The following is a 12,713-nucleotide window of genomic DNA, read 5'->3' as shown; positions in this document are numbered from 1 at the left end:
AAATTGCAGTCTAGCCTAGCTTCTTGTTTTCTTTTAAGCACGGTGTAACAAGGAGATCGGTAAGCAGTAGTAATAGCATGCAACAACAGTAACATTGCAGTCCCACGGTAGTCCCAGCTACCAAAACTTCCCGAACTACATTGACCTGATTCCTGTTTAGCCCAGGATATGTAGGAAACCTTTGAAGCAAAGGTTCGGTCAAATCTTTTTCAAAAAATGCTTCACACGGAGTACTCGGATGGGCAAAAATCGCTCGCTTTATCTTTGCACGAAAACCCTTCGTGTCTTCGGGCAAAGAGGGGCAGCTGTAAGCACGTGATTTTTGCCCTATATGAGAATTACTCCCAAAAAATTCAAAAATAAAATAATTTTTCTTGGTGTGCAATTTTTGTGATATTTTGTGTAACTATTTGTATGTTTGTCTATGCATGTTTATTTGTTAAATTAATAAAAAATACAAAAATATGTCGCATTTTGCATGTAGGATTTAATTCTACAATTGTTAGTAATTAAATTTGTTTTACAAAAATTAAAAATTACAAAAATAGGCATCGTTTGCATTTTTAGCATTTAATGTCCAAATATACAATTTTATGCTTAATTATTACTTAATTGTGCGTTAATTGTTATTGGGAGTTAATTTGCGCTTTTATAACTTAATTTAGTTCTTAATAATAATTTAGTTTTAGAGAAATAAAAGAAGAAAAGAGAGCGAAAATATAAAGAAAATCGGAATTGGGCCTCTTCTTCAAATTCAAGCTACAAGCCCAAAAAATACCCAATCTTCCCAAACGACCCAGTCCATTTCGAATTGGGTCGACCCAGTCCATAACCCAACATCCTATTATCTTACATTTTACAAAAAACAAAACAAAAACAAAACCTAAAAACCCTAAAAGACCTAAACCATCTGCCCCCCCTCCTATCTTCTTCTTCTTCCTCAAGCTTCCTCAAGCACACAACCATGGCTGCCCTCGACCCGACTCCCTCACGTCCAAACGCCATTAACAAACAGCTTCGTCCCAACGACCCTGGCTACCCCTTCTTCACCATTGTTAAACAACAACAAATCCGACCACAACACAAACACACACACACCCAGCTGCGTCTTCATCGAGTTTCATCGACTTCATCTAGTTTGAGTTCAACATACTATAGCTGCTGCTTCATCGTCTACATGAACCCACTCGATACAGTGGAACTGCAAAACAGCAGCAAATATGGTTCAAAGTGGTGTTGAAGGTCGCAAGCTCGATATCCATGGACGCTGCTACGTTTTCTTCACCTGTTGCCCGCGACCACTTCTGCCTCATCACCATGGCTGCACGCTTCTGCTTCACGATGCTTCTTCTTCCCGCAGACGACGCCATGGCAGCTGTCACTGCTGCTCCATCGATGCTGCTACTGATGTCGTTGTGCCGCGATACTACAGCTCGCCATGGCCAGCTGCTTCTGCTTTCTTCTTCGTCATCCAAACAAACCCCATTGCAGCTGCTTCAATCCAGTCCAAAAACGAGATTCAAACCATCTCGTTTGTTCGAGTTTCGGATGGGGTTGTAAAAGCAGTCCATACAAGTTCATCGTCGATCGATCGTTGTTGTCGTTTCATGTCCGGTTAGTTGTTTTTGAGTTTTGTTTTTTTTCCATATTTCGTTTTTATATTTCTCGAAGTTAAAATCATTAAATATTTGATTCTTGTTTTGTTCGTTGTTCATCGTTGAAATAATTTTCTAGTGTGTTCATGTGTTTTATTTGAATTAATTTTCAGATTTCAAATGGAAAGTTAATTAGTGGTTTTTCATGTTTATTTCATGTTTGTTTTATTGTTTAGGTAAGAATTTGTTAGTTTGATGTTTGTTAGATTCAAATTGAAATTTAATTGATTATTTCTTCAATTTGTTTCATGTTGTTATATATTTTCCAGAAATTATTAATGTTGTTTGAGTCATTTAATCCGTCATGTTTGTTGTTTTTTTAAAAAAAAAATAGATTCATTCATGTTCATACTTTGTTTGGTTGATCTTGAATCCGAAATTTGTATAGTTTGATTTCTTGTTTATCATTTATGATTATTTCTCATAATCTTGTTTAAGTTTAATATAGGAATTGTTGGTTGTAATGTTGTTAGAGTTAATTTTAAGTTCAATATGAGTGAATTTAGAAATCTAAATATACTTGTTTGTTGTTGTTGTTGAATCCGAAAATAGGATTATTTGTTGCTAAAATATTGTTCAATCAAATTTTAGTTGTTCTTTGTTGTTCAATTTGTGTTCATGTGATTTGTTGTTGAAATGTTGAAAAAATCATGTTCATGTGATTTGTTGTTTAAATTTGTGTAGAAATTGGTCATATTGGCTATATTTTGGTTGAGTGTGATTAATTGATTTGTTATAGCTGATGGGATAGTTTGGTAATTTGCAGTACGTTCAGGGGTAGTTTGGTAATTTCAGTAAGGTCGGAGGGGTAGTTTAGGAATTGTACATTTTGTAATTTTTTATGTGAAGCATGGGGGACAAAATGTAATGGGGTGGGTTGTGATATAGTTGTTTAATATAAAGGGGGACAAGACAAAATTTAGTGGGGAGGAATCTTGTATTTGTTTAATGAAGCATGGGGGACAAAATATAATGGGGTGGTGATGATATATTTATTTAATGTAATGAGGATGAGTGGGAAGATAATGGGTTTGGTAGGGGAAAGAGATTGATTTTAATTGATTAAAGGGTTGGGATTATATATAGGAAGTCTTGAACACAAAACAAAGAGGACACACAGAAAAGAAGAGAAGACACAGATAAGAAGAACGAATCTGAAGTAAGAGAAAAAAAAAAGAGACAGAACAGAAAAACACAAGGGGAGAGAAAAAAGAGCTGAATATTTAAGAAAGAAAAATTCCGAAAAATATTTAAGCTTTCAAATAAAAAAAAAGAAACTAAAAAAAATCTTCTGCTTTCTTTCTTTGTTTGAAATCAGTATTAATTGTTGTTGTTTCATTCAAAGCTGGAAGCTTTTGTTTTTGGGATTACTGCTCTACTGGTTTGCAAACTCTTTTCCTGGGTTGTTACTGTTGCTGGGCTGTTGTTGCTGTGCTGTACTGTTATTACTGCTGCTGATTCTCATCTTCATTTTCTTTTGCTTCCAATATCAGGTACATATCTGTAAACTCATGTCATGAAAAGCTTCAACATGGCAAGTAAATGAAGTTTGGAATTATAAGGATGTCTTCTACTCATTTAAATTTTATTAGTTTAAGTTTCAGTTTTGTTTTAGTTGGTTAATATAGTATTATACTTGACATGATAAACTGTTAACTAATTAACCTTCTGGAGTAGTAAATTCCACGATAATCTTATATGTTTTGAGGACTAGTGATGACATTTACTGTTTGAATTGTTGAGATAGGGAACATGGCAGAAAGTTGGCCATTAATTACATTTTGTGATACTGTTGGCTAAGTAAAGAATAGTACGAAATTACATTACTAGCTTATTTTGTCAAATATCCAATTTTGTTTAAGGCTAGATGATGTCAGTCGTACTTTGTTCGTATATGGCGTAATAACGGTTATGTGTATAACCTATAGTGGAAAGGTGAATTAATATAATCCATTACTATTACAATGTTGGAATATTGCGAACAGGTCATGATGTATGTTTACGTTATATGTGATGTCGTCTTATTAAATCAATTGGTAGATTAGTTCTCTTTCTTAATAACAAATGGCTTAGTTATTTTAGGAACGCGATCAACTCATTTCTTTTAATGTATGAAATAATGTCGATGATTTTTTTACAAAATATAGAGTTAGTGTTTGCAAATATTCGCATAGGCAGAGAATAAGAATTGGTTTATTTATCTCAAACTCAATCTTCGTAAGCAAAATTAACTAAATAATTATAACCTCGGACTAAAAACAAGTGGTGTAAAAGAAGGATGGGATTTATAAATTGTAACATTTTAAGTCAAAAATGTGTAAATAGCGTTTGCTCCAAATATAACAATGAAAATTCTTCGAAAAATATTACTTCGTTTATTAAATCAATTATTTTCCTAAGTTTTATACGCAATTCGCTTTTTGGGTAAATAAATATTGTATTTACGATAAAAATGGTAGTATTAATCACACGTTGTTTATTTTTTTTTACTCTTTAAATTCAAATGGTTTTTGAGGAATATAATTCACACGCAAAAAATATAATTTGCGAACAACACTTAATGAATTGTGAATTCTTTTCAAGGAATTTAGAGGCATCTCAAATAGTGATTTCTCATGACTTTCACATAAAAATGTATGGATGTAATAAATAATTTGTGGAAAATTTATACTACCATCAAGAATATCTTGTGTGATTAGGGATACGTTCGCGTGACCTGATTATATTTCTAAAGGCAATTCGGATTATGCGTTCGCGCAACTTCGAGCAAACATTTAATAAAAAGGGGGTTCTTCGGAGAATATCAAATTAATTTCATATAACCCGAGATGTGCAGTTCACTATTTAATCATACAAGAGCGACGGACATTCTTAATTTTATTTTAAGCACAATTTCGAACTTAAGTCTATTTTTATAATAAAAATAAACAAAAAATAATATTATCAATCTTATTGTGTACACGTATGCGTTACACGATTCTTTACGTTTATAAAAATATATAATACGTATATACGTACGCGTGATTCGTTTCAAGAAAATCTTTAATTGAAAACAATCTAAACAGAAGCGGTAACAAAATCATGCAAAATAAAAATGTATTTAGCAAATCGAGATAATTAAGCCAAGTATAATAACGGTTAAGCGACCGTGCTAGAACCACGGAATTCGGGAATGCCTAACACCTTCTCCCGAATTAACAGAATTCCTTACTCGGATTTCTGGTTCGCAGAATGACAAACAGAGTCATATTCTCCTCGATTCGGGATTAAAACCGGTGACATGGGACACCCTAAATCTCCCAAGTGGCGACTCTAAAATAAATAAACAAATCCCGTTTCGACTGTCCTTTAATTGGAGAAAACTCCCTTGCGCCCCCGCGGGGGCGGAAGAAGGAGGTGTGACAGCTCTGGCGACTCTGCCGGGGGTTAGTAAAAACCCAGAACCACTGGTTCAGGGTTCAAGAATTCGAGCTTAAAATAACTGCTATAGTTGGCTTTATTTATTATTTGATTTTTACATGATATATGATTAATGTGCTGAATGATGCTTTTACCGCTTTAATATTATTTGAATTGTGTATATAAAACTGCTACGAAACCCTTCTTCTTTCTGAGACTTCTGAATTTATGGTGTACACGTGCGCGTGGCCCACCTTTCTGTTAGAAGTCATACCAAATAAAACGAAGTTGGGACAAGTAACTAGGCCGGGTAGACTTTCGTGCTCCCGGTACGTTGCCCCCACTTCGGCTCAAGCTGTCCACTTGGGTAAGCCAGGGCTAGAACAATATGCCTCAGGTTTTACTTATACCGTCAATTCCCTTGCCGGGATAGTATTGTTTCTTTGTTGATTCCTTGCCAGGACTCTTCTTGTGATTGGTGTTGAACTGTATATGTGGATCGGGTTGCACGCTGCAACAATATTATATTTGGATTGGGTTGCACGCCGCAACAATATTCTATTTGGATCGGGTTACACGCCGCAATAATATTATATTCGGATGGGGTTGCACGCCACAACAATAATATAATTGGATCAGGTTGCACGTCGCAACAGTGATAAATAATATGGATCAGGTTGCACACCGCAACAATTGATAATACGAAGTGTTCAAAGATTGGTTACAAGTTCCTTATTGTTTTGCCGTAAATTCTAAATTGTTCTTATGTTTTTCTCTTAATTTACTATTGGTACTAAGATTCCTCCACAGCATGTACCCCCTCCCATCTTTCTATCTTTATATGTATTCTGTTTTCATTACTTCCGAGACAGATTGTACTTTTTTTCCAAACATTTGTATGAAGTATTCGTAGACAGTCCGTGACACTGTGACACCAGATTCCGGGTAGAGATGTGTGTTGGCATTGTCGTATTGTTTAAGGTTAAATTAGCAGATTAAGTCTTCTGCTTGTATCTATTTATCATTACTTTTTCTTTGTTAATCACATGTTAGTTAAATTGTTGAAAAAGGGTTAGTAAATGATTTTGTGATCCTATAATATGTGGCTTGCCTAACTTTCATGAGTAGGCGCCATCACGATTCCTATGTGTCATCTTATTTTGCACCGTATCTGGTCATGCCTAGTGGTTCTTTGAGTGCTCCTATATGTGTTTACACCGGTGGGTGATTCTACTGTGGTAGATCGAGTCCATCGTTCTTGTATAGTTGTGATTGAGGGTTTTGAGACTCATGTAGATTTGTTACTTCTGGACATGGTTGATTTTGATGTCATACTGAGATGGACTGGTTATCACCTTACCACGATATCTTGGACTGTCATGCCAAGACTGTGACCTTAGCCTTGCCGAGTTTACCTCGTTTGGAGTGGAGAGGGACTCCTGGTCATTCTACTCGTAGTGTTATTTCTTATGTGAAGGCTCGGCGTATGGTCGAGAAGGGGTGTTTGGCCTATTTGGCATATGTTCGTGATTCTAGTGCCAAGGTTCCTCCTATTGATTCTGTGCCGGTTGCTCGTGAGTTCCCTGAGGTATTTCCTTCAGACCTGCCGGGTATGCCACCCGATAGGGATATTGACTTTTGCATTGATTTGGATCTGGGCACTCAACCCATTTCTATCCAGCCGTATCGTACGACCCCACCTGAGTTGAAAGAGTTGAAGGAGAACTTGTAGGACTTGCTTGAAAAAAGGTTCATTAGACCTAGTGTTTCGCCTTGGGGTGCGCTGGTGTTGTTTGTTAAGAAGAAGGACGGATCGATGAGAATGTGTATTGATTACCGGCAGTTGAACAAGGTTACAATCAAGAATAAGTATCCATTGCCGAGGATTGATGATTTGTTTGATCAGCTTTAGGGTGCCAAGGTATTTTCAAAGATTGACTTGAGATTTGGCTACCATTAGTTGAGGATTAGGGCATCCAATGTCCCTAAGACAGCTTTCCGCACTCGGTACGGGCATTATGAGTTCTTGGTGATGTCGTTCAGGTTGACAAATGCCCCAACAACTTTTATGGATCTGATGAACCGAGTGTTCAGGCCTTACTTGGATTCGTCGTGATAGTCTTCATTGATGATATTTTGATTTATTCCCGCAACTGGGAAGAGCACGAGCAACATTTTATAGTGGTTCTTCAAACTCTAAGGGATAGTCAGTTGTATGCCAAGTTTTCAAAGTGTGAGTTTTGGTTGAGTTCAGTTGCATTCCTGGGTCATGTTGTATCAGCAGAGGGTATTCAGGTTGATCCTAAGAAGATTGAGTCAGTCGAGAAATGGACTAGACCAGCATTAGCTACAGAGATCCGGAGTTTCTTAGGATTGGCAGGCTACTATCATCGGTTTGTGGAGGGTTTTTCATCTATCGCAACCCCGATGACCAGGTTGACCTAGAAGGGTGCCCAATTCAGGTGGTCGGATGAGTATGAGGCGAGCTTTCAGAAGCTCAAAACAGCTTTGACTACGGCCCCGGTGTTGATTTTGCCCACAGGTTCAGGGCCTTATGCAGTTTATTGTGATGCTTCTTGTATTGGACTTGGTGCGGTATTGATGCAGGATGGCAAGGTCATTGCCTATGCTTCGCAACAGTTGAAGATTCATGAGAAGAACTATCTCGTTCATGATTTGGAGTTGGCAGCCATTGTTCACGCGTTGAAGATTTGGAGGCATTATCTGTATGGCGTGGCATGGCGTGGCATGTGAGGTGTTCACGGATCATAAGAGTCTGCAGTACTTGTTCAAGCAGAATGAGCTAAATTTGAGGCAGAGAAGGTGGTTGGAGTTGTTAAAGGACTATGATATCACCATCTTATATCATCAGGGAAAGGCCAATGTGGTGGTCGATGCTTTGAGTGGGAAGTCAGCCAGTATGGGTAGTCTTGCTTATATTTCGGTCGGTGAGAGACCGTTTGCCTTAGATGTTCAGGTTTTGGCCAATCAGTTCGTGAGGTTGGATGTTTCTCAGCCCAGTCGTGTGTTAGCTTGCATGGTCGCTCATTCTTCTTTATTGGAGCGTATCCGTGATCGGCAGTATGATGATCCCCATATGTGTCTCCTTAGAGACACGGTGCAGCACGGAGGTGCCAAGTAGGTTACCTTAGGTGATGATAGGGTTTTGAGATTGCAAGGTCGAGTTTGTGTGCCTAATGTGGATGGACTTCGAGAGTTTATTTTAGAGGAGGCCCATAGTTCCCGATACTCTATTCATACGGGCGCCGCGAAGATGTATCAGGATTTGCGGCAGCATTATTGGTAGAATGAAGAAGGATATCATTATGTATGTGGCTCGATGTTTGAATTGTTAGATGGTTAAGTACGAGCATCAAAGGCCTAGTGGTTTGTTCCAGAAGATTCAGATTCCTGAGTGAAAGTGGGAGCGGATCACTATAGACTTCGTTGTTGGACTCCTACGGACTCAGAGGAATTTCGATGCAGTGTGGGTTATTGTTGATAGGCTGACCAAGTCAGCACGTTTCATTCTTGTGGCAGTCTCTTATTCCTCTGAGGGGTTAGGTGAGATCTATATCCGGGAGATTGTTCATCTTTATGGTGTGCCCGTGTCTATCATTTCGGATCGAGGTACGCAGTTTACCTCACATTTCTGGAGAGCAGTTCAGCGAGAGTTGGGCACACAGGTTGAGTGAGCACATTGTTTCATCCTCAGACGGACGGGCAGTCCGAGCAGACTATTTAGATTTTGGAGGATATGCTCCGAGCTTGTGTCATTAACTTTGGAGGCTCATGGGATCAGTTTTTACCTTTAGCAAAGTTTGCCTGCAACAACAGCTACCAATTGAATATCCAAATGGCTCCGTATGAGGTTTTGTATGGTAGGCGGTGTCGGTCGCCAGTTGGATGGTTTGAGCCGGGAGAGGCTCGGTTGTTGGGTACGGATCTAGTACAAGATGCCTTGGAAAAGGTCAGGATTATTCAAGATAGGCTTCGTACAGCTCAGTCCAGGCAAAAGAGTTATGTCGACCGCAAGGTTCGAGATTTGGCATTCATGGTCGGTAAACGGGTATTGCTTCGAGTGTCGCCTATGAAGGGCGTGATGAGATTTGGGAAGAAGGGCAAGTTAGCCCTAGGTTCATTGGCCCGTTTGAGATTCTTGATCGAGTGGGGGAGGTGGCTTACAGAACTGCGTTGCCGCCAAGATTATCAGCCATGCATCCATTGTTTCATGTGTTCATACTTCAGAAATATCACGGCGATCCATCCCACGTGTTAGAATTCAGCACTGTCCAGTTATGAGGAGGAACCGGTAGTTATTCTAGACCGACAGGTTCGTCAATTGAGATCGAAGAGTTTTCCTTCCGTTCGTATTCAATGGAGAGGTCAGCCTGCTGAGGCATCGACCTGGGAGTCCGAGTCCGATATGCGGAGCCGTTATCCCCATCATTTCCCCGACTCAAGTACTTCCTTCTTATATCTGTTCGAGGACGAACGGTTGTTTTAGAGGTAGAGAATGTGATGACCTTGGGTCATCACTTATTTTAGAAATGAATTATGTGTTCCTAGACCTTAAAAACCTCTTTTAGCATTACCTCGATTTGCGTGCACAGTCCGGGTGCGTAGACGGAAAGCCAATATGTGAAAATCTGTGAAAAATGATGAATTTTGACTTTAAAATAAATTAATTTGACTTCGGTCAATATTTTGGGTAACGGACTCGGACCCATGATTTGACGGTCCCCGAGGGTCCGTAGGAAAATATGGGACTTGGGCGTATGCCCGGAATCAAATTCCGAGGTCCCAAACCCGAAAAATAAATTTTTAAAGAAAATTATTTTTTGAAATTATTTATGAGTTTTGGAAAGTAAATGTGTTTAAAATTTGATGGTATCGGGCCCGTATTTTGGTTCCGGCGCCCAGTACATGTCTTATATGTGATTTAAGATAAGTATGTGAATTTTGGTAAGAAACGGACTTGAAATGATGTGAATCGGATCGTTTTTGAGAAAATTGAAAAATTTGAAGTTCTTAAGAAATTTCATGATTTTGATGCTAAATTCATAGTTGTTGATGTTATTTTAGTGATTTGAATGCACGAGCGAGTCCGTATGATGTTCTTGGGTTGGTGTGCATGTTTAGTTTGGAGCCTCGAGGGCTCGGGTGAGTTTTGGATAGGGCACGAGGTGGATTTTCGACTTGGAGAATTGCAGGTTTTCAGTTGGTGTAAACAGACCTGCAGGCTTCGCACTGAGTCGCAAATGCGAAACAGCCCAGGCCTTCCCTTCCTTGCAAATGCGAGATGTTCCTTCGCAAATGCGAAACTCCCCAATCTGGTCCTATTATCGCAAATGCGATAGTGTGTTCGCAATTCCGACCTCGCAAATGCGAGGTCCCTTTGCAAATGCGAACTTAGCAGAAATCTAGGTTCGCAATTGCGAACCCTGGTCGCAATTGCGACATCTGCAACCTGTAATTTTATAACTTAGCCGAAAATCTCTCATTTTTCACACTCTTTCAAAACCAAAACACTCTTGGACGATTTTTCAAAGACAACTCTTCTTCCAAATCGATTGTAAGTCAATCTTAACTCGTTTCCTTCAATCATTAACATCTTTTCACATGATTTTGATTTAAAATCAATGATTTTCATGGGGGAAATTGGGTGTTTTGGGTAAAACCTAGTTTTTTCGAAAATTGTGGATTTGGACCTCAAATTGAAGTCCGATTTCAAAATAAATTATATATTTGGGTTTGTGTGGGAATGGATAATCGGGTTTTGGTTCGAACCTCGGGTTTTGACCATGTGGGTCCGGGGCAATTTTTGACTTTTTGGGTAAAACTTTAGGAAACTTATTTTCATGCATTAGAATTGATTCATTTAGCAATTATTGATGTAATTAAGTAACTTGTGGCTAGATACGAGTGAATTGGTGGTGGAATCAAAAGGTAAAGCGATAGTAGAGACTTGAATTGTGTTCGTAGCATCGAGGTAAGTGTTTGGTCAAACATTAGCTTGAGGGATTAAGAGTTGTGTCATACTTGCTACATGTTATTTGTTGAGTACGACGTATAGGCATGGTGACGAGTATCTATATGTTGGTGTCAAGCATGACCGTGAGTCTTAAATTGAAATTGTTGTGTTTTTGATAAATCCTATGAATGCCTAAGTTGTTGATTCTCTGTGTTGAGCAAAGATTATGATTATTCTCGTGGGAATTACTTATGATTGAGTATTGGTACTAATTGAGGTAGTTAGATGTTGGAACAAGTTTGATTATAGCTGATTTTTCCTTGCTGGGACATACTTACTTATACCGTCGATTCCCTTGCCGGGATAGTTTTATTTCTTTATTGATCCTTTGCCGGGACTCTTGTTGTGATTGGTGTTGAACTGTATATGTGGATCGGGTTGCACGCTGCAACAATATTATATTCGGATCGGGTTGCACGCCGCAACAATATTCTATTTGGATCGAGTTGCATGCCGCAACAATATTATATTCGGATCGGGTTGCACACCGCAATAATATTCTATTTGGATCAGGTTGCATGCCGCAACAATATTATATTTGGATCAGGTTGCACGCCGCAACAATATTATATTTGGATCGGGTTGCACGCTGCAACAATAATATAATTGGATCAGGTTGCATGCCGCAATAGTGATAAATAATATGGATCGAGTTGCACACCGCAACAGAGTTATTATGTTTTGGGATCGGGTTGCGCGCCGCAACAATTGATAATACAAAGTGTTCAATATTGATTACGAGTTCCTTATAGTTTTGCCGTAAATTCTAAATTGTTCTTATGTTTTTCTCTTAATTTACTGTTGGTACTGAGATTCCCCCACAGCATGTACCCCATCCCATCTTTACTTGTTTATTCATGTTTTATTTTTCGCTGCATATTATATAACTGCACATGTTTATTTGGTAGTTTGGTCCTAGCCTCGTCACTACTTCGCTGAGGTTAGGCTAGGCACTTACCAGCACATGCGGTCGGTTGTGCTGATACTACACTCTGCACTATGTGCAAATCCCGGAGCGACAGCTTTTGGACCGTAGCATTGGGTGGCTGCCTTCAGTCCAGTTAGAGATCCCGAGGTAGTCCTGCAGGCGTCCGCAAACCCGGCGTTCTCTTCTATCTTTATATGTATTCTATTTTCATTACTTCCGAGACAGATTGTACTTTTCTTTTCAGATATTTGTATGTAGTATTCATAGACAGTCCGTGATATTGTGACACTGGATTCCGGGTAGAGATGTATGTTGGCATTGTCGTACTATTTAAGGTTAAATTATCAGATTAAGTCTTCCGTTTGTATCTATTTATCGTTAATATTTCGTTGTTAATCACATGTTAGTTAAATTGTTGAAAAGGGGTTAGTAAATGATTTAATGATCCTATAATACGCGACTTGCCTAGCTTTCACGAGTAGTGCCATCATGACTCCCGAAGGTGGGAAATCCGAGTCGTGACACCTTCAAATTAGTTCCATCTAAAATTAAAGAAAACCTCTCGTCAATTCATGAATTTAGAACATGTTTGGCCAAGTTTTTTTTGGGCCAGAAGTATTTTTTCGGTCAAAAGTGCTTTTTTAAAAATTGAGATGTTTGACCAAACTTTTGATTCTGGGGCGAAGGTACATCGTCG

Source organism: Nicotiana sylvestris, chromosome 4 (genome assembly GCF_000393655.2).
Source record: "Nicotiana sylvestris chromosome 4, ASM39365v2, whole genome shotgun sequence".
In the NCBI taxonomy this organism is placed as follows: Eukaryota; Viridiplantae; Streptophyta; class Magnoliopsida; order Solanales; family Solanaceae; genus Nicotiana; species Nicotiana sylvestris.
This window is presented reverse-complemented; position numbering follows the sequence as displayed.